Below are 6,230 nucleotides of genomic sequence, written 5' to 3' on the forward strand. Positions count from 1 at the left end.
ATCTCTTGTCAATTTTGCTTTTCCGTCCACATCTAGGGAGGTTAGCCACAGTGCCATGGGCTTTAAACTTCTTAATGACACTGCGCACGGTAGACACAGGAACATTCAGGTCTTTGGAGATGGACTTGTAGCCTTGAGATTGCTCATGCTTCCTCACAATTTGGTTTCTCAAGTCCTCAGACAGTTCTTTGGTCTTCTTTCTTTTCTCCATGCTCAATGTGGTACACACAAGGACACAGGACAGAGGTTGAGTCAACTTTAATCCATGTCAACTGGCTGCAAGTGTGATTTAGTTATTGCCAACACCTGTTAGGTGCCACAGGTAAGTTACAGGTGCTGTTAATTACACAAATTAGAGAAGCATCACATGATTTTTCGAACAGTGCCAATACTTTTGTCCACACTCTTTTTTATGCTTGGTGTGGAATTATATCCAATTTGGCTTTAGGACAATTCTTTTTGTGTTTTTTCATTTAGGACAAATTAAATAAAGATAATACGAAAGAATCTGTGTTTGCAATCATTTTCATGAAGAAACTGAGTATTATATGACAGAATTGCAGGGGTGTCAATACTTTTGGCCACAACTGTATATACTATGCGAGCGATACAACACAAGCCTGCATATATTGTATCAGGGACCATGGGTCTTTAGACGTTTGAATCACCTATGTTCCTAGGTGTCATGCTCACACATAGGATGAAAAAAGGAGAGGAAGGCCCTAAAGATATGCAACGGGTAATGGTATACCTCCTGACACCAACCTGTGTCTGACCTTAAGCTCTCCTAATGCCCTAAGTGGGTCCTTTCCCCGCCACCGTTAGGTGCCTTTTGTCTCTATCTCCCAGGTATCACTTTTTTATCTCCACCTTCCAGGTATTACTAGAGTTGAGCGACTTTGGTCGGATCGGGTTTCGTGAAACCCGAATGAAACAAAATAAGTTTCAGATGAAACTCGTCCGACTAGAGCAAAAAAAGTCGGAGTTTCGTCCGACTTTTATTTTCCATTGACTTGCATTGGGGTCGGGTTTCGGACGAAACTCCGACTTTGTTTTGCTCTAGTCGGACGAGTTTCATCTGAAACTTATTTTGTTTCATTCGGGTTTCACGAAACCCGATCCGACCAAAGTCGCTCAACTCTAGGTATTACCTCTTTTGTCTCCACCTCCGAGGTATCAATTCTTTTTTCTACACCTCCCAGGTATCACCTCTTTTGTCTCCATTTCCCAGTTATCAGCTCTTTTGTGTCCACCTCCCAGGTATCACTTCTTTTGTGTCCACTTCCCAAATATCACTTCTCTTGTCTAAAACTCCCAGGTATCACTTCTTTTATCTCCACCTCTCAGTTATCACCTCTTTTGTGTCCACCTTCCAGGTTTCACCTCTTTTGTCTTCACCTCCCAGGTGTCACCTTTTTTATCTCAACCTCCCAGATATCACTTCCTTTATCTCCACCTCCGAGGAATAACCTTTTTTGTCTCCACTTCTTAGGTATCACCTCTTTTATTTAATCCTCCCACGTATCACCTTTTTTATCTCCATCTCCCAGGTATCACCTCTTTTATCTCCACCTCCCAGGTATCACTTCTTTTGTCTCCACCTCCCAGGTATCACTTCTTTTGTCTCCACCTCCCAGGTATCACCTCTCATCTGCACCTCCCAGGTATCACCTCTCTTATCTGCACCTCCCAGGTATTGCCTCTTTTGTCTCCATCTCCAAAATTATCCCTTCTTTTATCTCAACCACCAGGATATCACTTCATTCATCTTCATCCCCAGTTATCACCTTTTTCGTCTCCATCTCCCAGATTTAATTTAATTTTTTCTCCGCTTCCCAGGTATCATCTCTTTTATTTCATCCTCCCAAGTATGACTTCTTTTATCTCCATTCCCGGTTATCACCTCTATTGTATCCACTTCCCAGGTATCACATGTTTTGTTTCCACCTCCAAGGTATCACTTTTGTCTAAACCTAATGGGTTTCACTCCTTTTGTCGCCACCTCCCAAGTATCACTTCTGTTATGTCCACCTCTGAGGTATTGCCTCTTTTTCTCAATCTCCCAAGGTATCACTTCTTTTATCTCCATCTCCCATGTATCACTTCTTTTGTCTCCAGCTTCCACTATCACTTTTCATATCTCCATATCCCAGGTATTGCCTGTTTTGTCTCCATCTACACTTCTTTTGTCTCTACCTCCCAGGTATCCCTTCTTTCATCTGCACGTCCCAGGTATCACCTCACTTCGCTCCACCTCCCAGGTATTGCCTCTTTTCTCTTCATCTTCCAAGGTATCACCTCTTTTGTCTCCACCCCCCAGGTATCACCCCTTTTGTCTTCACCTCCCATGTATCACCTTTTTTGTCTCCACCTCCCAGGTATCACCCTGTTTATCTTCACATTCTAGGTATCACCTCTTCTGTCTCCACCTCCCAGGTATCATCTTGCTAATCTCCACCTCCCAGGCATCACATCTTTTGTCTTCACCTCCCATGTGTCACTTTTTTTTGTCTCCACCTCCCAACTATCACCTTGTTTATCTCCACCTCCAAGGTATCACATCTTTTGCCTCCACCTCACAAGTAACACCTCTTTTGTCTTCATTTCCCAGGTATCACTTTGTATATCTCCACCTTCCAGGTATCACCTCTTTTGTCTCCACCTTCAAGGTATTGTCTCTGTTGTCTTCACCTCCCAGATATCACCTCTTTTATCTCCACCTCTCTGGCATCACCTTGTCTATTTCCATCTCCCTGGTATCACCTTGTTTATTTCCAACTCCCAGGTATCACCTCTTTTGTCTCCACCTCCGAGGTATCAATTCTTTTGTCTACACCTCCCAGGTATCACCTCTTTTGTCTCCATCTCCCAGTTATCAGCTCTTTTGTGTCCACCTCCCAGGTGTCATGGGGTCCTTCTCTGGTATCACACAATCAACAGAGCAAGCGAAGAGTGAACAATTCCAAGACCATTATTCAGGCAAAAATATGAAAAGGTCCATATTCAGTCCACCACACAAAGGATAAGATAGTCCAGAATAAGAATGCAGTCCAGTAACAGGATAAAATGTCCCGAGAAATGAGATTCCAAAACTCTAGCACCAGAGGATAAAATGGGTCCTTCTCTCTGAAATGCAGTCTTTACACGATCCTGTCCACACTGGAACTGACTTGCCCAGCTCCTGTTCTCCCCCGACCCCCTTCCTTGTCCAGGGAAAGTCAAATAAGTTGGGGGCGGTTTCCAGGCCTCCCAGAGGAGAACAAAGGGCCTTAGGGATTAATGCACTACTGGGGGTCATCAAGAGACAGATACAGTGAAGCTGTAGACTTACAATGAAATAAGAAAAACACTATGAAAATAACTGAAATAGAAAAATAGGAATATACAAAAAATGACATCCACATAGCATATCACACCATCACAACCTCTCCCCCCCCCATAATAAGTGAGCACGCCATGAGGTCTACACAGACCTCTGGCCTGCTCACTTTAGTCCACATTGCTCAGTTATTTATAGTTCCTTGTACTGTGGCAGGGGTAGGTCAGCCTGGGGAGCCTATGGTTCTTCTTGTCGAGACAGTCCATCGGCGTTCTGGTGTTGGCTTCCCCGCTTGTATTGGATGGAGAAGCTGTAGGGTTGTAAGGACAAGCTCCACTGCAGCAATCACATATTTTGTTTTCACCTCGAAGGTATCACATTTGACTAAACCTAATGGCTTTCACTCCTTTTGTCTCCACCTCCCAAGTATCACTTTTGTTATGTCCACCTCCAAGGTATTGCCTCTTTTTCTACATCTACCAGGTATCACTTCTTTTGTCTCTACCTCCCAGGTATCCCTTCTTTCAACTCCACATCCCAGGTATCACCTCACTTAGCTCCACCTCCCAGGTATTGCCTCTTTTCTCTTCATCTCTCAAGGTATCACCTCTTTTGTCTGCACATCCCAGATGTCACCTCTTTTGTCTTCACCTCCCAGGTATTATCTTTTTTGTCTCTACCTCCCAGGTATCACCTTGTTTATCTTCACTTCCCAGGTATCACCTCTTTTGTCTCCACTCTCCACCTCCCAACTATCACCTTCTTTATCTCCACCTCCAAGGTATCACCTCTTTTGTCTTCATCCCCCAGTTATCACCTTGTTTAACTCCACCTTCAAGGTATCACCTCTTTTATCTCCACCTCCCTGGTATCACCTTGTTTATTTCCAACTCCCAGGTATCACGTCTTTTGTCTCCTCCTCCCAGGTATCACCTCTTTTGCCTCCACCTTCCAGTGATCAACTTGCTTATCTCCACCTCCCAGGTATCACCTCTTTTATATCCACCTCCCAGGTATCACCTCTTTTATATCCACCTCTCAGGTATCACCTCTTTCCACCTCCCTGGTATCACCTTGTTTATTTCCAACTCCCCGGTATCACCTCTTTTATCTTCAAATCCCGAGTGTCACCTCTTTTATCCATACCTTCCATCCTTGCAATTGGCAATATAAGTGGGCGTTATCTGTCATGGGCATCACTTTGTTTATTTCCAACTCCCAGGTATCACCTCTTTTATATCCACCTCCCAGGTATCACCTCTTTTATATCCACCTCCCAGGTATCATCTCTTTTATCTCCACCTCCCAGGTATCACCTCTTTTATATCCTCCTCCCAGGTATCACCTCTTTTATATCCACCTCCCAGGTATCACCTCTTTTATATCCACCTCCCAGGTATCATCTCTTTTATCTCCACCGCCCAGGTATCACCTCTTTTATATCCACCTCCCAGGTATCACCTCTTTTATATCCACCTCCCAGGTATCACCTTTTTCTCCACCTCCCTGGTATCACCTCTTTTATATCCACCTCCCAGGTACCACCATCTTTATCTCCACCTCCCTGGTATCACCTCTTTTATCTTCACCTCCCTGGTATCACCTCTTTTATATCCACCTCCCAGGTATCACCTCTTTTATCTCCACCTCCCAGGTATTACCTCTTTTATCTCCACCTCCCAGGTATCACCTCTTTTATCTCCACCTCCCATGTATCACCTCTTTTATATCCACCTCCCATGTATCACCTCTTTTATATCCACCTCCCAGGTATCACCTCTTTTATATCCACCTCCCAGGTATCACCTCTTTTATCTCCACCTCCCATGTATCACCTCTTTTATATCCACCTCCCTGGTATCACCTCTTTTATATCCACCTCCCAGGTATCACCTCTTTTATATCCACCTCCCAGGTATCACCTCTTTTATATCCACCTCCCAGGTATCACCTCTTTTATATCCACCTCCCATGTATCACCTCTTTTATATCCACCTCTCAGGTGTCACCTTCTTTATCTCCACCTCCCTGGTATCATCTCTTTTATCTCCACCTCCCAGGTATCACCTCTTTTATCTCCACCTCCCAGGTATCACCTCTTTTATCTCCACCTCTCAGGTATCACCTCTTTTATCTCCACCTCTCAGGTATCACCTCTTTTATCTCCACCTCCCTGGTATCACCTCTTTTATCTCCACCTCCCAGGTACCACCTTCTTTATCTCCACCTCCCTGGCATCACCTCTTTTATCTCCACCTTCCAGGTATCACCTCTTTTATCTCTAACTTCCTGGTATCACCTCTTTTATATCCACCTCCCTGGTATCACCTCTTTTATCTCCACCTCCCTGGTATCACCTTGTTTATTTCCAACTCCCCGGTATCACCTCTTTTACCTTCAAATCCCGAGTGTCACCTCTTTTATCCATACCTTCCATCCTTGCAATTGGCAATATAAGCGGGCGTTATCTGTTATGGGCGTCATTAGATATATCAGACTTGATTATGGTGTTATCGTGAATTGCGGGGATTAGCAAAGTCAATATTGAGTAATTTTTTTGACTAATTTTTACGGGTTCTTACACTTTATAGTTGTAGTGATGTGATAAGGTTAAATCACTGTACATTCACCAGCATTACTGCTGTGAACACTACTCTTGTACCCACTTGTCAACACTTTTCACGCCCTTCAGCTATTCTTAGGTTCAAGTCCAATCTGAGGAACATATGGAGATTGCAGGGTCCCATAGAGATGTCTTGTAGGGTGTGGACCTCTCCGGGCTCAGATTTTAGCTACATTATTCCCTTTTCTTAAACAGTTATCTCTCTTCCTCTCTTTCTTTCCAATGTCTGTCTCTCCCCTCTACATACAACCCTCCCAGCTCCTCCTTCTCTTCCTCTCGCTTTAACTG

The sequence above is a fragment of the Dendrobates tinctorius genome, unplaced genomic scaffold (assembly GCF_039654945.1).
Source record: "Dendrobates tinctorius isolate UK_male_01 unplaced genomic scaffold, ASM3965494v1 ptg000351l, whole genome shotgun sequence".
NCBI lineage: Eukaryota > Metazoa > Chordata > Amphibia > Anura > Dendrobatidae > Dendrobates > Dendrobates tinctorius.